Below are 23,847 nucleotides of genomic sequence, written 5' to 3'. Positions count from 1 at the left end.
AACTGTGCCGCTATAAACATGGATGCACATATATCGCTGTGGTATGATTCTTTTAATTCTTCTGGGAAGATACTCAGCAGGGGAATAGCTGGATCAAATGTGACCTATAGTCCTAGTTCTTTGAGGTATCTTCATACTGATTTCCACAGTGGTTGCACCAATCCACATTCCCACCAACAATGGAGAAGGGTTCCTTTCTCTCCACACCCCCAACAGCATTTGTTATTGGTTGATTTCTTGATAGCAGCCATTCTTTCTGAGGTGAGGTGGAATCTCAGTGTTGTTTTCATCTACATCTCTCAAATAACCAGTGATGTTGAACATTTTTTTTGAACATTTTTTCATATGTTTATTTGCTGCTTTTACTTCTTTGTCTGAGAAATGTCTATTCATTTCAGATGCTCATTTTTGAATTGGGTCTTTGAATTTGGTGGGGGACTGATTTTTTTCAGTTTATATATTCTAGATAGTAGCCCTTTTTCTAAGGTACAGCAGCAAAAAATATTTTCCCACATAATAGGTTGTCTCTTAGCTCTGTTGGTGGTTTCTCTTGCAGTGCAAAAGCTTTTTAATAAGATGAGATCCCAGTTGTTGATTCGTTGTGTTAGCTCCCATGCTAATGAGGACTTGTTCATAAAGTCCTTTCCTATGCCAATGTCTTTGAGAATTCTACCTAACTTATCTTTCAGCAAGTTTAGTGTTGGCTGACTTAATATTTAGATCTTTAATCCACTTTTATCTTAGTTTAGTGCATGGTGATAGATATGGGTCTAGTTTTAATCTTTGGCAGGTTGTAATCCAGTTTTTCCAACACCATTTATGAAATAGGCTATCATTCCTCCAATGAGGGTGGTTGGCTCCTTTGTCAAAGATGAGGTGGCTAAGTATGTCTGGAGTTGTTTCTGCATCTTCTAATCTATTCCACTGATTTTTGGGTCTGTTTCTTTGCTAGTACAATGCTGTTTTTATCACAGTAGCTTTGTAGTATAGTTTCAAGTTGGGGATTGTGATACCCCCAGCCATGTCTTTGTTGCCTAGAACTGCTTTTGCTATTCTAGGTTTCTTCCAATTCCAAATGAATTTTTGGATTGTTTTCTCTAGTTCTGTGAAATATATTGTTTGAATTTCAATCAGCATTGCATTAAATCTATATAGCAGTTTTGGAAGTATGGACATTTTCACTATATTGGTTCTTCCTACCCAGGAATAAGGAGTGTCTTTCCATTATTTTATATCCTCCTCGATCTCCTTTTTCCAGAGTGCTATAGTTTTCAGTGCAGAGGACTTTTGCTTCCTTTGTTAGGTTGATTCCTAGATAGTTCATTTTTTTGGATGCCATTGCAAAAGGAATTATTTCCTGAACTTCTCTCTCAGTGAGTCCACTATTTGTGTATAAGAAGGCTATGGTTTTTGAGTGTTGACCTTATATCAAGCTACTCTACTGAATCTGTCAATTAGGTCGAGAAGTCTTTTGGCTGAGTTTTTTGGGTCTTCTATGTAAAGTATCATATCATCAGCAAATAATGGCAGTTTCACTTCTTTTCCTACCTTTAGTCCTTTTATTTCTTTCTCTTGTCTAATTGCTGTGGCCAATGTTTCCAGAATTATATTGAACTGAAGTGGTGATAGTGGGCAACCTTGTCTTGTTCCTGATTTTAGCATGAAAGTTTTCAGTTTTTGCCCATTTAGTATGATGTTGGCTGGTTTTTCATAAATAGCCTTAATCAGTTTGAGATAAAGACCTTCTACTCCAATTTGCTGTAGCGTTTTTATCATGAATGGGTGTTGGATTTTGTTGAATGCCTTCTATTGCATGGATTTGCACCTTTTCTTTCCTTTTTTTGATAAGGTTGGCTAAAGGTTTATTGATTTTATTAATTCTTTTGAAAAACCAACTCTTTGATTCATTAATTTTTTGTATCATTCTCCTAGTCTCCCTTGCATTGATTTCTGCTCTGATCTTTATAATGTCCTCTCTTGTATGAGCTTTGGGTTTGTTATGATCTTTTTATAGGAGCTTGAGGTTCTGCATTAGGTTACTTATCTGAGTTCTCTGTTTTCCTAATATGGGTATTCACTGCTATGAATTTCCCACATAGAACTGCTTTCATCGTGTCCCACAGATTCCTGTATGTTGTACTGGCATTATTATTTACTTGTAGAAACTGTCTAATTTCTTCTTTAATTTCTTCTGTAATCCATTGGTTGTTCAGGAGGGTGTTATTCAATTTCCATGTGTTTGTGGGAGTTTTGCAGTTTCTTAGGTTATTGACCTCCAATTTTATTGCACTATGATCTGATAATATACAGGGGGTAACTTCAGTTCTTTTACATTTACTTAGACATGTCCTATGAGCTAGCATGTGGTCTATTTTGGAGAATGACCTGTGTGCAGCTGAAAAGAATATATTCTGATTTTGCAGGGTGAAACACTCTGTAAACATCTATTAAGTCCATTTGTTCAATAGTTTGGTTCAGTTCTAAAATTTCATTGTTAATTTTTTGTCTAGATGATCTGTCTATTTGTGATAGTGGGGTATTGAAATCCCCTACTACAATTGTATTAGTGCTTATTTGATTTTTCATGTCCATTAATATTTGTTTTGTATAGTTGGGGGCATTCGTATTTGGTGGATATATATTTAGGATTGTCATCTCTTCCTCTTGGATTGTTCTCTTCACAAGGAAGTAGTGACCATCTTTGTCTCTCTTAATTAGTTTTGGTTTGAAATCTACTTTGTCTGCAAATAAGATTGCTACCCCTGCTTTTTTCTGGGTTCCTGTCTTGTGGAGAACTGTTTTCCATCCTTTTACTCTCAGTCTATGAATTTCTTTTTGAGTTAGGTGTGTTTCTTATATACAGCATATTGCTGGATTTTGCTTCTTAATCCATTCTGTCAGTCTATTTCTTTTGATTGGTGAATTGAGGCCATTAACATTGAGTTATAACTGATACACATTGACTCATCCTTGTCATAATGTTTTACTGTTGTTGGTTTTTTTATATTTTCTCCCTTTCCCTTTAGTTTCTTACCTTGCCTGGTGGCTTCCCTCTGTTAGGCCTCATGGAATTGTGATCTTCATTGTCTTTTTCTAGGATATTGCTTAGAATTGTTTGGAGTGCTGCTTTGATGTTTATGAAATTTCTCAGGTGCTCTTTGTCATGGAAGTATCTAATTTCCCCATTGACTTTGAAAGATAATTTTGCAGGGTAAAACTGTCTAGGTTGGAAGATATTTTCTTTTAGGGCTTGAGATACTTTACTCCAAGCTCTCCTTGATTTGAGGGTTTGTGTTGAGAAGTCTGCCATGATTCTTACGGGCTTTCCTTTGTAGGTGATTTGTTTCTTTTCTCTAACTGGCTGTAGGATTTTGTTCTTCTGTTGGGTTTCTGGGATCTTGACTATTATATGTGTAGGTGTAGATTTTTTTTATCATGGCTAGTTGGAGTTCTATATGCCTCACTAATCTGTATGTCCAATTCTCTACCTCTGCCTGGGAAGTTTTCTACTATTACTTCCGTGAACAGTTTTTTCACGTTAATTGTACTTTCTCCTGTTTTTTCATGGACTCCTATCAGTCTTATGTTATTCTTCTTTGCATCATCTAGCAGCTGCTGGATTGATTTCTCATGGTTCCTTACTATTTTTAAGAAACCTCTATTTTCGTGGTCTTTAACCACAGTCCTGTCTTCTATATCTGATATTCTATCTTCAGATTCCTTTAATGTGCTCTGCATGCTTTCAATGGAGTTTTTAATCTCCTGAATATCTGTTTGAATCTTTTTCATGGATTCCATTTCTTTATGTTGGGCCATCATTGTTTCCATTTCTTTCTTATGCTGGGCATTCATGGCTTCCAGCATGTTTCTGAGCTCATTTATTTTTTTATCTGTTTCTATTCAAGAGACTCTAATCATGTCTTTCACTCTGCTCACCATCTCTGTAGTTACCTGGGAAATTATTTCTGATTTGAATTTTTGTAGAGCCTCATTCATCTGTTTTGTTACTTCCTGTGCTATCAGTTCAAAGTGCCCAGTTGGTTGATTATCAGACTTTTCCTCCTTGTTTCCCCCAGAATTTGCCTTTTGCAGGGTGGAAGTCTGAGTTTGTGCCTTACTTAAATGTCTTCCCTTTTTTTTTGGTACTGTCCTTGGTTTAATTCCTGGATTGATACTTTGAAGCTGCTTATTGTAAATATCTTTGTTGGTGTATTTAGAACACTTATGGAATGATTGCTTCTCAGAGGTGTGCTCCAGATACAGCTGGTCTTTAGGTTTTGAGTTTCTAATGGCTCTGAGGCTGTCTCATTTTCATTATACCAGGAAGGACAACTGATTAGATGAATCACAACACCTTAGCCCATGTGATACAATCAGCAACCCAATATCATCAAGTACCTCTTAAAAAATGACAATTTTTGGTAGTTAATAATCTATCACCTTTAACTGTGTGAATTAAATCAAAATCAAGGACCAACCCAACATATGTTTATAGTGAATAAACTCTTCAATATAGCAACTTTACCCCTTGGGGTGGGGAATTGGATGGAGTTGGGGAGGGAGGAATAGGTAAGTAGAAGCATAGGGGAAGGTTAGTAGTAAGGCCAGAGGGCACAGGCAAGAGAAGGAAAGAGAGGAAAAGAAAGATAAAGAAGAAACATGAATTAGGGCCAGAACAGGAACACAAAGGGAGATGAACAATGTGGGACGGAGAGGGAGAGGGAGAGAGGGAGAGAGGGAGAGAGGGGGAGAGGGGGAGAGGGGGAGAGGGGGAGAGGGGGAGAGGGGGAGAGGGGGAGAGGGGGAGAGGGGGAGAGGGGGAGAGGGGGAGAGGGGGAGAGGGAGAGAGGGAGAGAGGGAGAGAGGGAGAGAGGGAGAGAATAGAAAAGAAAAACAAAAAATTTAAAAGAGCAAAGAAGAAAAAAATTAAAAATAAGAGCAAAAAAAATAGTGGCAATTTTGAAAATAACAAATAGAAGATAAAAATGAAGGGCCTCCTTCAGGGTGTGTCTCTGCTGTCACAATAGACAATGTGGGCAGCCGTGTGCAGTTATAAGTCAATGTGTCTCAGTAAGCCAGTCACAGACTCATGAGATTCAGGCAGATTTCTGGCTGCAAGTCCCAAATTGAGCTCCCTGTCCTCCTACAGGGTTGAACTCTGCAAGGTTCTACTGCAGGTTCCAGCTGCCCTTCCCCTGAAGATAGTCCAGGTTCCAATGGGAGGTGATGATCCCTCCAACTTACCAAGCACGGTGGTCTGCTGTGCCTTTATTGCAGAGATTCTCTTCACTTTTGCAGTGGGCTTCTGTTTTCATCAGGGAGACCGGGAGAGGCCCTCTCTCTGTTGTTCACTTCTGCAGCTCAGGACAGTGGCCTTTATGCTCCCCTGTGCCTCTGTAGTGTGGATCCAAGTAGCGGCTGGGTCTCTGGCTAGGTCTCCTGGTCAAAAGTGGGCGGAGCGAGCCGAACTGAGCAGGGAGCACTCAGCCCACGTGTGCTCTTCCGGTGCGCATGGCCAAGCTGGAGTTTATTGTTTATTTTAGTAAAGACATTCATCTCAGTCGTTTCTCTCCTCATCTTGACCTTAGCTTAGTATTTCATTTGGGTCAAGAAAACAGTATGTAGGAGAGGGATGTTATTTTAACAAACAGTAAAATGGACAAAAAAGAACAGTTTGCCTACATAAAACTAAAGTTAAATTCATGTATCTTGGTGTAATTAAATCATGTAAGAACTAATAGTACTATACACATTTCCATTGTTTTACTTGGGGCTTAATCTAAACTTTAATGTAAAAGAACAACTTATTAGAAATATGCACAGGTTTCCTCTCTAGAGTTACTGTTAAAAAAGATCAGCAAGTAACGATCACCAACAAAATAGTCTGAAGCTGCCTCCAAATTTAACACTGTAGGCATTCTGAAGGAAATCACTGTATCATTTTTCTTTTGTCTGTGACTATGCTTTCGAAGATGTGTTTAACTGTCACTTTTAAAAAGTCCATATACAATACAAAAATTCAAAACAAAATATCCTACAACACACAAATCTAAAAGTGTATGTGATGAACAATTCTATAAAATGTGTTTGAAGATGCATTTTCTTTCATTTTCAGTACCTACAATATTCTCAGGCCACTGGGCAGTATGTATACTCTTAAAATAAACCATATAATTGTTCAAGAAATTCTGTAGTGAGTTCAATTCAAATTGGATTTAACAACTGAGTAATGTAAATGTGTAGACAAAGTTACAGAAAATGCATCGAATTGTCTTCCATCTTCTACAATGTTAATTTTTGTGAGTGTGTGTTTATACCTTTTTTTATTTATATATTTATTGGTACATTTTAGGTATAAAATACATTCACATTTATCATTGGATATTTGTACCAGAACATGATGTATCTTAGTTTTTATTTTTTCTCCCATTACCTATGCACCCTTCATCCATCCCCCCTTCCCTATCTACACAGACTTCGATTCCATTTTTTTTCTTTCTCATAATTTTTCCTTTCCCTTCTTCCCTTTTCCCTTCCCCTCCCACCATCCCCAAACCCTTGGACCTTTTATTTCAAATTATCAATTATTCATTTTAATCATTTTCATCCTTATTTACACTTTCAATTTCTCACACTAGAGAAACTATTTGGTATTTACACATGTGTATCCTATTTATTACACTTAGGAGTATGGCCTCAATATGCATCCATTTAGCTATAAATGTCTCTAGTTTCTCATTCTTTATGGCTGAGTAGTACTCATTTTATAAAAAAACCACATCTTCTTTATCCAGTTTCCAGTTGATGGGCACTTGGGCTGTTTCCAAGCTTTAGTTATTACAAACTGTGCCACTATAAACATAGGTACACATATATCACTGTGGTATGATTCTTTTAATTCTTTGGGGAAGATTCCCAGTAGAGAAATAGCTGGGTCAAATGAGACCTGTAGTCGTAGTTCTTTTCTTTTTTTTTTTTTTTTTGTTACCGGGGATCGAACTTAGGTCCTTGCGCTTGCACAGCAGCTGGTGAAACCACTGAGCTAAATCCCCGGCCCAGTCCTAGTTCTTTGAGGTATCTCCATACTGACTTCCACAGTGGTTGCACCAATCTACATTCCCACCAACAGTGGAGAAGGGTTCCTTTCTCTCCACACCCCTGCCAGCATTTGTTATTGGTTGATTTCTTGAAAGCAGCCATTCTTTGTGGGGTGAGGTGAAATCTCAGTGTTGTAGTGTTGTTTTCACCTACATCTCTCGAATAACCAGTGATGTTGAACATTTTTTCATATATTTATCTGCTGTTTTTACTTCTTTGAGAAATGTCTGTTCATTTCAGATCTCCATTTTTGAATTGGGTCTTTGAATTTGGGGGGGTCTGATTTTTTTCAGTTCTTTATATATTCTCAATAGTAGCCCTTTTTCTGATGTGCAGCGGCTAAAAATTTCTTCCCACATTGTAGGTTGTCTCTTAGCTCTTTTGGTAGTTTCTCTTGCAGTACAGAAGCTTTTTAATATGATAAGATCCCAGTTGTTGATTCTTTGTGCTAGGTCCTGTGCTACTGAAGATTTGTTCAACACCCATTCATGATAAAAATGCTACAGAAAATTGGAATAGAAGGTCTTTATCTCAAACTCATTAAGGCTATCTATGAAAAACCAACAGCCAACATCATACTAAATTGTCAAAAACTGAAAACTTTCACACTAAAATCAGGAACAAGACAAGGATGCCCACTATCACCACTCCTGTTCAATATTGTTCTAGAAACATTAGCCATAGCAATTAGAAAAGAGAAAAATAAAAGGAATAAAGATAAGGAAGAAGTGAAACTGTCATTATTTGCTGATGATATGATACTTTACATAGAAGATCAAAAAACTCAGTCAAAAGTCTTCTAGACCTAATTGACAGATTCAATAGAGTAGCAGGATACAAGGTCAACACTCAAAAAACAATAGCCTTCTTATATGTAAATAGACCCATTGAGAAAGAAATTCAGGAAAAATTCCTTTTACAATAGCATCTAAAAAAATGAAATATCTAGGAATCAACCTCACAAAGGGAGCAAAAGACCTCCACACTGAAAACTACAGCATTCTGAAGAAGGAGATCAAAAAGGATATAAGAAAATGGAAAGATATCCCTTGTTCCTGGGTAGGAAAAACCAATATAGTGAAAATGGCCATACTTCCAAAACTATTGTATAGATTCAGTGCAATGTTGATTGAAATTCAAACAATATACTTCACAGAACTAGAAAAAACAATCCAAAAATTCATTTGGAAGCAGAAGAAACCTAGAATAGTAAAAGCAATTCTAGGCAACGAAGACATGGCTGGGGGTATCACAATCCCCAACTTGAAACTATACTACAAAGCTACTGTGATAAAAACAGCATTGTACTGGCAAAGAAACAGACCCAAAGATCAGTGGAATAGATTAGAAGATGCAGAAACAACTCCAGACACACTCAGCCACCTCATCTTTGACAAAGGAGCCAACCACCCTCATTGGAGGAAAGATAGCCTATTTCATAAATGGTGTTGGAAAAACTGGATTTCAACCTGCCAAAGATTAAAATTAGACCCATATCTATCACCATCCACTAAACTAAGATTGAAGTGGATTAAAGATCTAAATACTAAGTCAGCCAACACTAAACTTGCTGGAAGATAAGTTAGGTAGAACTCTTGATGACATTGGCATAAGAAAAGACTTTATGTTTATATCTTTTTAAAAATAAAAACCAGCCAAATACTTAAACAGTAGGTACATTTAAATTTTTGGTGGTGGTTTTTATTTTAAAAGAAACAGCTTCCTTATGATTTGCCTCAAGTTCTGGTGGAAATGCTAACAAGAACTAGCTAATAAACAAAAACCAAGAGAAGCACATTCAAAATACTGATTTACTTTGGTAGCAAATGGCTGTTCTTTGAAGACTAATGAAGGTAGACAAGACCATTAAAGGGCTATTTCAAATACCATACTTCACATAGAAATTTTTTTTAATTATTTTTAGTAAAAGAGCTAAGCATCTGTATCCACTGATAGCAATACAATACCTAATAATATAACAAAACAAATGCCCATAAGGAAAAAAATCATTTTAATTTTACCTAAGTTTACTTTCATTCAATAGTCCAGCAACATTTTCCTTTCAATACAATACTCTCCCTTTCTCTGTAAGGCTGTTCCTGGGAGCCAGATGGTTTAGGTAATGAAGGAGTTAATTTAGGAGTAACTCTTAACAGTTCTGAACAGACAGTTATTTTTTGCTTCCCTCTTAATGTGCTAATAGTTGTGTCTAAAAAATATGCAATTCTTAAAAAGGTACCATTTCTGATTTTTTTATTATCTGTAACCTTTGGGAACTAATCACATGAAACTACAAAATTAGCAAATGTCTTGAAATCTGTATATAAAACAAATTACCCCTAATTTCAAACTCTTACTAGTGTACCACTCAATCTTTAAAAAAAATGAAAAAGAAATAAAGTGGCTCCAAAGATAGTCTTATACCATTTTTAAAAAGGAAACTCTCCTTTTAACTTTACACCCAACCCACACCCCAATTCAAAACACATCATTTAATTGTCTTGGTCATGGACATTTCCAAGATGAGATTTTATATTTTGTTCCCATAGCTTCTGGTTATCAGAAAACCCATGCTTTCCTTTATTGAAAGAGTTTGGTCCAGCTGATGTTGGTGTATCCCTTCCAATATTCTTCATCCTCATCTTTGCTTCTGGAGGCATTTCCTCTGGTTCACTATCTTCATCTTCATTAAAAGCTGCTGCTACTGAAAGGGTTTTTGGAGCAAGAGTTTGAAACAGTTTCTTTAGGCTTACTTGATCCAAGTTTGGTAGATAATCGCTGATTCTTTCTTTGTTATCTGACTACCTTTGGCAAATCCAAACTTGGAGATCTTTGTAGACTTTGTTGGGAGGTCTGCAGCTCCTTCTTCAGCTGATTGCTTCTCAGCGCTGCGACTGGAATTTTCCCCTCCATTACTTAGGCGGCTCCAGCTCGCTTTGGCTTCTCAGGCTTCTCCTCTACCTCCTTTCCCTCCGCCATTTTCCTGGCTGCGGCCTTCCCGGCAGCCACGCCTGCACCAAAATTCTTAAAGCAGCAGAAAACCTAGCTAATTTTTCTACCTACAGTCTAGTTCTAATTTCACCCTTTTATAAATATTTTATGATAAAGATAATATTTACAAAATTGTACGGTCAACTCACACATACCTGCCACCTAAATTCCACAATTAACATTTTGCAATATTTACTTCATCACGTATCCATTTATCCCTTTCTTCCTCCATATTTTGCCTTTTGCTTTTGATATATTTCAAAATAAGTTGCAGATATTAGTGTGCAGTGATTTTATTTCCAATTCTCACCATTCCCATATGGCCCCAGACCAATTATGTAAGAGATAAGTGATGTTTATTAATAAACATTGGTTGTTGAGTGCTTGCTATGTGCTATATAACCCAGATACAAATAAATGAGCTCCAAGGCCAGAACAGCAAGATCTCCAACATTTCCTAACTCTAATGTTCTCTTAGTGACCTGAGCTTCAAAGCAGTGAAGATGCTGAGCTATCCATTTGTAGCATCATTTGTTCTTTCACAATTGGTTGCAGAAAGTGCAATCCTCAGCTTTCGACACTGAAACCCAATGAATCAAACATAATTAGTCTGACATGTCATTGACTAAAATGTAGGAGAAATGCTATGGGTTCCACACCATTGCCTCCATTAAAGTCATGTCTTGGATTTTTATTATTTTGTTGCTGTAGACATTTTAACAGATTATTAATCATTGCATTTCCAATAAAAGTTCTCTATGATTTTCTTATTTTCTCAGAAGTCGCCAATAAAATTTCCCCTTGTGTGATATTATTTCCCAAAAGCAAAATAGCTTATAAAGATAATATGAATTGCTTAAATATTTTAACACATAATAAGTAAAGACTTGTGTACTATTACCAACACTATTAGATGCCTTCCATTTCTTCCTCCCCTTAGCCATGGTGGGTATAAAAGGTGAGTGCAGATATCATCATCACCATTTTACAGATGAGAAGGTGGAATCTCAGAGAGAACCAGCCTCATAGACAATGGATTGTAGATCTGAAGTTAAACCTCATATTTCTTGCTCCAAATCTCATAGTTTTTTCCTCTGTATGATTGATGTAAGGATGAAATTGTTTTGGGGGCAAAAAATACTTAAGAGCTGTGTAAAATATGATGAAATGTGTGGCTTTGACATTTTAACTCCAAATGTTAAATATGAATTACATTCAGTGTGCATTTTTGTAGGTAAAGTAGATCAGATAGGGTAAAACAGAGCTGGACTCACCTTGCTTGTACTTTGAATATAATCAGAGCAGAGAGCAAAACAAAAGCATTTAGAAAAATGATTCAGGCAGCAGAAGCAGAAGCATTTTACTTAGATCATACCCAAGGTTTTGTTTTTTTTAAACTTTGAGTTTTTAGTACATGGTTGCAGCACATATGGTTACATTCATGGTGTGGAGTTATTACATATATTTAACATATCTTAATTCTTTTCATGTGTCCTTCTCTTCCCTCTCCCTTCTAACATCTCTAAAGTTTTTAATGAGAGCAAAGTTGAATGGCCCAATGCATTCTTCCATTCAGCAAATTTTTATCAGATAGCTTCCATATACAGACAACTTTATATTAGGAACTTTATAAAATTCTCTAACTTTCTAGGTCTAATATTTATAATAAATGTGAACGATCACATGTACAAATAATTACTTATCCCCTATGCATGTCAAAGACTAAAACTATAAATTTTGTTCAAAATATCAAAACCACTGAAAAATTTCTTCTACATTCTCTTTACCCAAATCAATGCTTACATAGAATTCTTTCCTTTGAATTAAGAACATAGAGTGCCTCAAGAGATGTCAAACCATTAAAAATTACTTTTAGAAAAAAACTCACCATCTTGGGAGAGGTGAGTTAGTCTACACTTCCAGCAGAAAAATTTATGGCTCAAGGTGGTTAATTTCTTTGGTATTATATTATTGGATTCTTCCCTAATCTCTGTAACAGAAAAAATATGCTGAAAATTACTCTAATTTCACAAAATAACAAATAGTTATTGTAATTGGTAGGAAAACAAAAGCTACACAAAGTGAATAGGAACTCAATAAAAACTAGGGATAAAATAATGTATAAACCATAATATATAGCCTGAATATAAAAATATTTTAGATGGATTACTTTATAAGACCATAATATATCTTTTCCCCTTCCATTTAGCAGTATTACAAAATAGCTCAACAATCATAACTAATTCTCTTTCAAGTTTTCCAGAATGCCAAAATGATGTATAGTTTCTATCACCCAGTCTGTTTGAGAATGTTTTAAAAAATAAATATGTAAAGTAACACTTGTAAATTATGAGACAATTTCAGAAAGAACTACATACTTATCTTTTTTTTTTTTTTGCCATAGGCTGACCTAGCAATTCATCCTTAAACACTTACCCTGATGGAAGTCTTATTTTAAAGAACTTAATGCCGATACTTGTCTTGAATACTGGATACACTGAATAACAATAGAAATTATGTGCCCCAAGACAGCCTGAAAACCAGTATCATGTGTCAAAATTAACATTTCATAATGTGCACTGAAAATTGTATAACACTCTCTTGAAAAACATTCAGCAACTTCTGGTTCTGCCAAAATGAAGTTTCCACGTTCCTTTCAAGTTCCCCCTCTTGCAAATAAAAAAAATAATGGATACAGCATAAGCTGTTATGGTTTGGGTCTAGAGTCCCCTCAAAGCCTCATGTGATCATAGGCTTGATCTAGAGTGTGTGAAGCTGGAATTGATTCCTGATGCAATGCTAGGTCCAGGGGTACTAGGATTAAGGGTGTGGGTGCTACCACCCTAAATAGCCTGAATAAGATAAAAGGGGCCTAGAGACACTGTTAAGTCTCTTGTTACCCTTGCTGCTTTGTATGCACCATGTTGTTTCTGTTCTTCCATGCTTGTTTGCCATCCCAGCTTCAGGGCCAGCCAACTATGGACTGAAACCTCTACAAATTGTAAGCCAAATAAACCCCTTCCCCTCTAACTTTGGGTGTCAGGTATTTTGTCTCAGCAATGACACAAAAGTAACTAACACAGAAGCACAGGAAAACTTAAAGACAGAAAACAAAGACCTTGGGACTTGTGGAACTGTAGGGCAGTGAGTTTCCCAGATTTACTGAGGGCTACCAAAAATTCCTAGGCCAGAGGCTGAGATTTTAGCAGCACCAAGCAGGAAGTCAGTCTTGCCCTCCACTCTCCTGACTCTCTCCTTTTCCCAGAGGAAGCAGAGAGAGGTCCAATTCCTCCATTGGATGCTTTCAGCATGACCAAGGAGAGAGCTAATCTTCCATCTACCAAACTTCAGAGCTAGGTGGTGTTTTGATTCTCCTGCTAGGTTAGTGTCACTAGTGCTGAGCAGGGAGCTGATCTTCCCTTTCTACCCAGTGCTCTGATTTCCCCCACAGAATAGAAATGACAAAATTATAGAAATGGAGAATAGATCCACCAGGTAAGGGATTGTGGAGGGGAAAAGAGGGAGAAGGAGTTAGCTGAAGCTATGAAAGAGTAGTAGGAGATATCTCTGTGGTGATGAAAATGTCCTACTGCCCCATGGCAATGGCAATGTCTTGCTTTTTTTTTTTCCAAGAAATTACCATCAGAAAAAATGGGGTAGAAGGTACATAGGACCTCTCTGTATTATTTCATGCAACTGCACACTAATCTAAAACTATCTAAAATAAAAAGTTTCTGGCTGAGGATGTAGCCTACTGGTAGAGTTCTTGCCTAGACTGATTTGATCTTCAGCACACACTCACATGTGTGCATGTGTGCATACACACAGAATAAAATGTTTAACTAAAAAGATTTTTAGTCCATAGACCTAAGATCATCTATTTAAGGGTTCTGCCCTATAACTGACAATATAATTTTCTTCTGTGTTTCAATATAAAACTGTCAGTTTGCTTTGTTGAGGCTCAGAAACAATATCCCAAAATATGTCACTTTGGACTTCAAACTGAGAACAGCAAACACAGAGAGGTGTTTTCCCTGAAATTCTCTTATCTTCCTAAAGCTCAGATCCACCAAGAGGAAGGAGCACAACTGCCTTCAAATCTTCTTGGTGACCTTTCATTAACCAAGGAAGATTAAGGTCTTATCACAAAGGAAGAGACTGAAAGTCAAACATCACACCACAGGCCCACAAGAACTTCATCCCACACCACCGTCTGTTCTTTAGGCTCATTCATCTCCCCTTATAATCATTTATCCTCCCTTAAAATTCCTACCACCCCCATTCTATTTCCTCTATGAACAAGATACTTAATTCTCAACTATTTGGTCCTGCTTTGCATTTCATATTTTGTGTGGCTCCTATGCACACATGCACATTAATAAATCTGTGTGCCTTTCCTCCTATTAATCTGTCTATTGTCAGCTTTTTTTCAGCAGAATCAATTATCACACCTTCAGAGAGAAATTTGAACTTCCCTATAGCTTCTAAACCAAGGCAGTGGTAGCAGTTATGGTGATTTTTCTGAAGCTTGGGCTAAAATATTTTTCTCTTCCTGATATATTACCTGGGTATTAAAATTCTATCACATTATTATTCATTCACTCAATCATTCAACAAACATTTGTAAGAACCTGCCACATACTGTGTTTTGAGTTATAAAGTAATGGATGAAACAGACTAAATGCCAGCTTTCTGGAGCTCCTCTTTTCTGAATCACTCAGTCTCCCATTCATTCTCATCATCACAGACCCTTCCCACCATGCAATCAGATTAGCCATTCCTCTCCAGCCTTAGTTACTACATAAATTGGTTGTGCTGAAAGATGTGTGTTTCCTGCATTCTACTATGTTGGGTTAAAATACTTCTTTCTCTGCATTATCAATCTTTAGCAGAACTAAAAAAGGTTCTGAAGATGGAAAAGGCAGGAAACTGAAAGAATCTGACAAAGAGGCAATTAGGATTGAAGTAGAAAACCTCCCTAAACTGAAAATGTTTAGAGTATAGGAGCAATTCTCAGGCTGCTTGTTCATGTGCTTATGCTTATATATGGGACATAATTGAATAGAGGGGACTCAGAGAAAATCTGGTCTCTTCTCATTGGCACTAAGAACTTCCAGCTTCCCAGTGACCTATCTAAAGCAACATTTCCTGGGTCATCAGGATAAAGTATGCATCAAAGCATAAAGGCCTTCTGAAAGAAAAGCTTCATTCTATTAAATTTAAAATAATTTTCTTTTTAAAATCATCATTGTTTGACTAAATTCATCCTTTCCAAAAATACTTACCAAACACCTACCATAAGCACTATGAAAACACAAAGATGATTCTGTCATGGACTCTCTTTAATCAGTCTTAATGATATTAACTAATCTGGAGAAGAGTGTCGGTCCTAATAGGATAAGATTCATAAGAACCAAACTTGTCTTCCTATATACAGTCTGATTTCTTTTTCTACATAGCACAAATCATGAGGTCTGGTATAACCCCCATGACATTTGTCAGTCAGTTGAATATGTGAGTATAAAAAAGGGAAAGAAACAGCACGAATATTGAGCCACAATGAACTTTCCAAATAGCTCTAAAATAGCAGCTTCTTTATAGCATATATTTATATGTTATTTGCCATTTTATGCATGTCCTAGATAAGAACAGTGAGCACATGGCCCATTACCACTCAAATACCAACTGGAGACTTTACAGATTCTGTCACTTTGCATAGAGAGTATAAACAAAAGAAATACTTAAACTTTTCTATCCGCACATTGTAGCCATAAAGAGATTGTTTATCCAGCTAAACTCTTTCATGTGAAACACAAAGGTACTATAACCAAATACTCAAAGCCAATGGCAGGGCCTGACTCCTCACAGAAATAGAGCAATAAGCTAACAAATAAGACAATGGTCTTATTCTCAGTTTAGCTATTCTATTCGATAAATCAACTAAAATACAAAATAGGTGTCTCTGTCTTTGCTACACTGACATCTTTTATAGTTATACAAGTCCACACCCACATGTTCATCTCAGCTCTATCACTGTACCCCTTTGAGTTATTCACCCACAAAAGTTACAGATCAATCAATGAGAATCATAAATAACAATTCCAGAGTCACACAGAACATGTTGAATCAGCCCGCTGCACACAGGCAGGTCTGTGCATGCCCTACCAAGGTCCCAAGTCTCGCAGAAAACGCTGAATCACCCCGCTGCAGACAGGCAGCCACCTGGTTCCACACTACAAAGACGCAGAGGACACCAGACCACCAGACCAAGGTACTGAGTCCCGCTGCTCCCGGACCAGAGGCAAGGGCTTCTGAGCCACCATCCCACTGCTCCTGGTCCAGAGGAAGGGGCTTCCGGGCCACCATCTCTCCCACCACTCCTGGCCCAGAGGGAGGGGCTTCTGAGCTGCCATCCCACTGCTCCTGGTCCAGAGGAAGAGGCTTCCCGGCCACCATCCCGCCCGCTGCTCCCAGCCCACAAGAAAGGGCTTTTGGGTCACCATCCCTACTGCTGCTCCCGGCCCCTGTCCCAGCTCACCCAGCTCAGAGGAGGTAATCCATGCAGGCGCCAACAGCCCCTCTCCCCCAGTTCAAATGAGAAAACACGTAAATAAGTCTCAAAACCAGACTTCCAGATCACCTACAGCAACCTCAAAGGGAAATGAGATGGAACACTCTGATACTCAACCACCTGGGCCCACTGAACTGGCAACAAAAGGGGATCTGGAAAAAAATGAAATCAGAAATAATTTCTCAGATAATAGGAGAAATTCTGCCCCTAGTGCAAGACATGATTAATAAATCTAGAGAGGAGCTCAGGAATATGATGGAATCCCAACATAAGAAACAAATAGAATCCATAAAACAGATGCAAATAGATTTCCAGGACATGAAAAACTCCATTGAAAGTCTACACAGCAGAATGAGCCAGTGTGAGAACAGAATTTCAGATATAGAAGATAAGACTGCGATTAGTGACCAGGAAAAGAAAAATTGCTTCAAAATTATAAGGGAACATGAGAAATCAATCCAGCAGCTGCTAGATGATGCAAAGAAGAATAAGATAAGACTGACTGGACTCAATGAAGAAACAGGAGACAGTGGAGATGACATAAAAAATCACTTTACAAAAATAATGGCAGAAAACATCCCAAGCAGGGGAAAAGAGCTTGACATACAGACAAGTGAGGCATATAGGACTCCAAATAGCCTTGACCAAAAAAATTCTACACATAGGCATATAATTGTTAAAATTCCAGAAACACAACAGAAGAACAAAGTTCTCCAACTAGTCAGAGAAAAGAAACAAATCACATACAAAGGAAAGCCCATCAGAATCACAGCAGACTTCTCAACACAAACCATCAAGGCAAGAAGAGCTTGGAGTGACATATTCCAAGCCCTAAAAACAGCCTCCAACCCAGATTGATGTACCCTGCAAAACCATTTTTCAAAATTGATGGAGAAATAAGATACTTTCATGACAAAGGGCACCTTAGGAACTTTGTGAATACCAAACCAGCACTCCAAAGAATTTTACACAATATCCTAGGAACAGATGTTGAGGATCACAACCACAGGAAGCAAAGCAGAATGAACCCATCTGGCATGACAAGAAATTAAATGTAAAGGGGGAAAACCCAACAAAAAGAAAAGGTCATGGCAATGACAACTCAGTACATTTCAGTTATAACCATCAATGTTAATGGTTTCAATTCACCAATCAAAAGAAATAGAGTGGCAGAATGGGTCAAGAAGCAAAATCCAACAATATGCTGCATACAAGAAACACACTTAATTCAAAAGGAAACTCATAGACTGAAAGTTAAAGGGTGGAAAACAATACTCCATGTGACAGGAACCAAAAAAAAATCAGGAGTAGCTATCCTCTTTGCAGATCAAGTAGATTTCAAACCAACACTGATTAAGAGAGATAAAGAAGGACACTACATCCTTCTAAAGGGAAGAATCCAAGAGGAAGAGATGACAATCATAAATATCTATGCACCAAACACTAGTGCGCCCAACAATATAAAACAAATACTAACAGACATGAAAAGTCATATATGCACTGATACAATTGTAGTAGGGGACCTCAACACCCCACTGTCACAAATAGATCAACTAGACAAAAAATAAGTAATGAAATACTAGAACTCAATCAAACTCTTGAACAAATGAACTTAACAGATGTTTACAGAGACTTCCACCCCACAAAATCAGAATACACATTCTTCTCAGCTGCACATGGTTCATTCTCCAAAATAGACCACATATTCACACATAGAACATGTTTAAGTAAGTGCAAAGGAATTGAAGGTATCCCCTGTAGATTATCAGATCATAGTGCAATGAAATTGGAGATCCATAGCAAAAGAAACTCAAAAAATTTCATAAACATGTGGAAATTGAACAACACACTTCTGAATAACCAATGGGTCACAGAGGAAATTAAAGAAGAAATCAGGCAGTTCCTTCAATTAAATGACAATAACAATACAAGATATCAGAATCTATGAGACACAATGAAAGCAGTCTTATGAGGGAAATTCATAGCAGTGAATACACACATTAGGAAAACAGAATGAGCCCAATTAAACAACCTGATGCTCCACACCTCAAGCTTCTAGAAAAAGAAGAGCAGGACAAATCCAAAGCTTATACAAGGGAGGAAATTATAAAGATCAGAGGAGAAATCAATGCAATGGAGACTAACAGAACGATACAAAAAAATCAATGAAGCCAAGAGTTGCTTCTTTGAAAGCATCAACAAAATTGACAAAGCTTTAGACAACCTTGTCAGAAAAAGGAAAGAAAAGGCCCAAATCCATGCAATTAGGAATGAAAATGGTGAAATGACAACAGACCCAGCAGAAATCCAGAGGATCATCAATACCTACTTCCAGAAACTATACACCAATAAGATGGACAACACAGAAGAAACGGACAGATTCCTAGATACATATGAATTACCAAAGTTGAATGAAGAAGGCTTAAAAATTCTGAACAACCCAATACCAGCCAATGAAATTGAAAATGTAATTAAAAACTATCAACTAAGAAAAGCCCGGGCCCTAATGGCTTCACTGCTGAATTCTACAAGACATTTAGAGAGGAACTGCTGCCACTACTGTTTAAACTCTTCAATGAAATTGAAAGGGAAGCAATACTCCCAAATTCACTCCTGGAAGCAAGCATCACCTTGATCCCCAAAGCAGAGAAAGACTCAACTGTAAAAGAGAATTATAGGCCAATCTCACTAATGAACATAGATGTAAAAATCCTTAATAAAATACTGGCAAACAATGCAGAAGATCATCAAGAAGATCATACACCCTGATCAAGTGGGATTCATCCCAGGGATGCAGGGATGGGTCAATATACACAAATCAATCAATGTAATACACTATATCAATAGAGCCAAGGACAAAAACCATATGATTATCTCCATAGATGCAGAAAAAGCATTTGACAAAATCCAACATGCATTTATGATTAAAAAAAACCCTACAAAGAATTGGAATAGATGGTCTCTACCTCAAACTGATAGAAGCCATCTATGAAAAACCAACAGCCAATATCATACTAATTGGTCAAAAACTGAAATCCTTCACACTCAAATTAGGAACAAGACAAGGATGTCCACTGTCACCACTCTTGTTCAATATAGTTCTGGAAACATTAGCCACAGCAGTTAGACAAGAGAAAGAAATAAAAGGAATAAAGATAGGAAATGAAGAAGTCAAATTGTCATTATTTGCAGATGACATGATACTCTATATAGAAAACCCCAAGAACTCCACCAAAAGTCTTCTAGACTTAATAACCAAATTCAGTCAAGTAGCTGGTTACAAGGTCAACACACAAAAATCAATAGCTTTCCTCTACACCAATGACAGACTCACTGAGAGAGAAATAGGGCAAATAATTCCTTTCACAATAACATCCAAAAAACTGAAATACCTAGGAATCATCCTAACGAAAGAAATCAAAGACCTCTTCTCTGAAAACTATGGCACTCTGAAAAGAGAGATTGAAGATGATATCAGACAATGGACAGATATCCCCTGCTCCTGGGTGGGAAGGATTAATATAGTGAAAATGGCCATACTTCCAAAACTGCTGTATAGATTCAATGCAATTCCAATTGAGATCCCAGCAGCATACTTCATGGACCTGGAGAAAACAATGCAAAAATTCATTTGGAGCAAGAAAAGACCCAGAATAGCAAAAGCAATTCTAGGTAACAGAGACATGGCAGGGGGTATCACAATCCCCAACCTGCATCTCTACTACAAAGCTACTGTAATAAAAACAGCATGTTACTGGCAAAGAAACAGACCTGAGGACCAGTGGAACAGATTAGAAGATGCAGAAACAATGCCAGACACACTCAGCCATCTCATCTTTGATAAAGGATCCAAACACCCTCACTGGAGGAAAGATAGCCTCTTTAATAAATGGTGCTGGAAAAATTGGGCTTCAACTTGCCAAAGATTAAAACTAGACCTGTATCTCTCACCATGCACTAAACTAAAATCAAAATGGATTAAAGATCTAAATATTAAAATAGAAACTCTGAACCAGTTGGAACAGAGGTTAGGTAGAACCCTTGAAGACATCGGTCTAGGAAAAGATTTTATGAACAAAACCTCAGTTGCCCGTGAACGAGCACAAACAACAAGTGGGATTTCTTCTTGTTAAAAGGCTTCTGCACAGCAAGAGAAACCACCAGCAGTGTGAAGAGACAATCCACAATGTGGGAAAAAATCTTCACCTGCTCTTACTCAGACAAAGGTCTACTATCTCGAATCTATAAAGAACTTAAAAAGATCAGACCTCCCAAATTTAAAGACCCAATCCAAAAATGGGCATCTGAAATGAACAGACATTTCTCAAAGAAGTAGAAATAGCAAATAAATACATGAAAAAATGTTCAACATCACTGGTCATTCGAGAGATGCAAATGAAAATAACGCTGAGATTCCACTTCACTCCAGAAAGAATAGCTGCTATCATGAAATCAACCAATAACAAATGATGGCAGAGATGTGGGGAAAGAGGAACCCTGCTCCACTGCTGGTGGGAGTGTAGACTGGTGCAAGCACTGTGGAAATCAGTATGGAGATACCTCAAAGAACTAGGACTGGAAGTCCCATTTGACCCCGCTATTTCACTGCTGGGTATCTTCCCCAAAGAATTAAAAGAATCATACCACAGTGATATATGTGCCCCCATGTTCATAGCCGCACAGTTTGTGATAGCTAAAACTTGGAAACAGCCCAAATGCCCATCAACTGGAGACTGGATAGAGAAAATGTGGTTTTTTGATAAAATGGAGTACTACTCAGCCATAAAAAATGAGAAATTAGAGACATTTATAGCTAAATCAATGCACATTGAGGCGATACTCTTAAGTGAAATCAATAGGACACACATGAATAAATTCCGAATAGTTTCTCTGGTGTGAGAAACTGAAAGTGTAAATAAGGACTAAATGTATAATAGGCAATGTGAAATAGGAAGAAAAGGGGCAAAGGGGAAGGAAGTGGGAGGGCTAGAGGAAAGGATAGAAGGGAATGGGATTAATATGAGAAAATGGAAAAATAGGAACAAAATCTTTGTAAATCGGGAGGAATGGAGGGGTTGAAGGGAGGGATGGGCAAGGGTGAAAAATAAGAACCAAGAGAGATTATGTAAAGGTGCAAATTTCCAATGATGAATGTCATTATATTGTATACCTAAAATGTACCAATGATTAGAATGAATAATTGATAATGTAAAATAGGAAGAAAAGGTCCAAAGGGGTAGAGGTAGTGGGAGGGGCAGGGGAAAGGAAAGAAGGGAAAGGAAAAATGATGAGAAATGGAAAAAAATGGAAATAAAGTCTTTGGAAGGGTGGAGGGCATGAAGGGAGGGCTAGGAATGGCGAAAAAAATAAGAACCAAGATGCATTCTGTAAAGGTACAATTCCCAATGAGAAATGTAATTGTGTTGTATACCTACAATGTACCAATAAAAGAATATAAATAAATAAGTAAATAAATAAATAAATAACAATTCCAGGAATTAAGAATTTTGAATCCACTCTTGATTCAATTAGTTTAGAAATGCCTGGAAGTGATGAAACCAAATGAAAGTAGCACCAGAAAAAAACACCATAAACATGCAGTACTATTTTACAGGTGCAAAATTATTGTAGTTATACTTAGTTTGACAATATACCTTCCCATGCATTTTAACACATCTTTCAAATGATACCATCCAGTTTACTGTCCCTGATTAAAATATAATAAGAAAAGTAAAGCCACCAAAATGTACTTAATACTTCAGTAGCAGTCTGTTTATAAACTTGTGAATTTATGGTAGGTTAGCTCTTAGACCACCTGATCTCATAACTGTGGTGATAAACACTATTAGAATGAATAGCAATAGCCTGTGATTCATCTGAAACCTCTGTTCTTTTGTCTTATTTGAAATGATATTCCCATCCAAAGGCCTGAACAGTTTGAGTAAGAGAAATATCCCAGTCACCTCCCAGACACTGCTGTTGCCAGACATTAGCAGGAGTGACTTTCACAGCCTAAAGGAGAATGTTTAGCCCATCAGTTTAAATGGCCTCTGAGCCACTGTATTAGAAAGCAGCCGAGAAAGTACAGTGAAATGTGACATGCAGGATTTCATGGAAAGGAACAGTGAAGCCAGATGAGCCAGAGGGAAGCCATGGTTGATTTTTTTTCTCCAATGCTGAATTGGCCCCTCAATTATTGTGTGGAAATTGTATTCATTTTCTTCCAAAATCACTTGGATAGGGACCATAGCTTTTCTTAAAAAACTGCATTATAAATTGGGCCAGTTATGCATAGGAAGAAGATCATACAGTAGAATTTGTGGGGACCATATATGGTCCTGGCCTGAGTATAGAAAATTCTTTGGTGGAGAATCCTAGTACCTAGTAGCCATACTCAAGATGTGAAGATATTAAAAGCAGGACATTATGTGGCATTAGGCAAATTTGAGAGGCAAACGGATACATGGAATTATTTGTAACAAATTATTACCCCAGACTGGTTATAATTAAGTCACCGGAGAACATGAGGCCTATTTCATTTTTAGAGGAAATTAGTTTGAACTCACTGTGAAAAACATCTAGTATCTATTTTTGACCATGGATGAATCTGGAGGATATCACATAAATGAGCCAGATAGATAAATAGCACATAATCTCACTTATATGTAGAATCCTAGAAAGATGAACTCACAGAAATAGAGAGTAGAAAGGTGGTTACCAGGGTCTTGAAGTGTAGGAGAGTGTTAAGGAGATATTAGTTAAGGATTACAAAATTTCATTGAGACAAAAGGAATAATTTCAAGACAGCTACTGTGCAGCATAGTAGCCATACACAATGGCTACAAAATATTCAATCATATGTATCATTCTTGTACTGATTAACATATTATAGATGTTTACACTAAAACCAATGCCACATTAACATGCTTGGATATATTTTTTAGTTTAAAGCATAGATTCTTAAATTATAATTTCTCACTCAAGAAGTATGTGCACTTCCTATTCCTTAATGCCTCCCAAATTATAAAATTCTCAGCTAACCACTGCATACAAATTTCAAATTTGGGAATGAATAGCTATTTAAAGAGCAAGCATTATCCTAAGGAGACTGGTTCACCCTTAGAGAGAGGTCTCTGTTTTGTTTTGGTAGATGAAGAAAAATTTAAATCATGACCACTATTCTCAAC

The 23,847-nt window shown here is 37.2% G+C and overlaps 1 long non-coding RNA gene and 1 pseudogene across 2 annotated transcripts in view; both read right to left on the bottom strand.

Annotated features, from left to right (window-relative positions):
* LOC110344028 (uncharacterized) overlaps positions 1–23,847 on the bottom strand; it is a 529,159-nt gene that overhangs the window by 449,082 nt on the left and 56,230 nt on the right. The window lies entirely within an intron of this gene.
* Positions 9,563–10,092, bottom strand: LOC106010280 (PEST proteolytic signal-containing nuclear protein pseudogene; annotated as a pseudogene).

The sequence above is a fragment of the Heterocephalus glaber genome, unplaced genomic scaffold (genome assembly GCF_053883595.1).
Source record: "Heterocephalus glaber isolate CG9 unplaced genomic scaffold, H.glaber_assembly_v1.0 deba00000331, whole genome shotgun sequence".
NCBI lineage: Eukaryota > Metazoa > Chordata > Mammalia > Rodentia > Bathyergidae > Heterocephalus > Heterocephalus glaber.
Note: the sequence above shows the minus strand (reverse complement) of the source record. Positions and strands in the feature narration are given on the sequence as shown.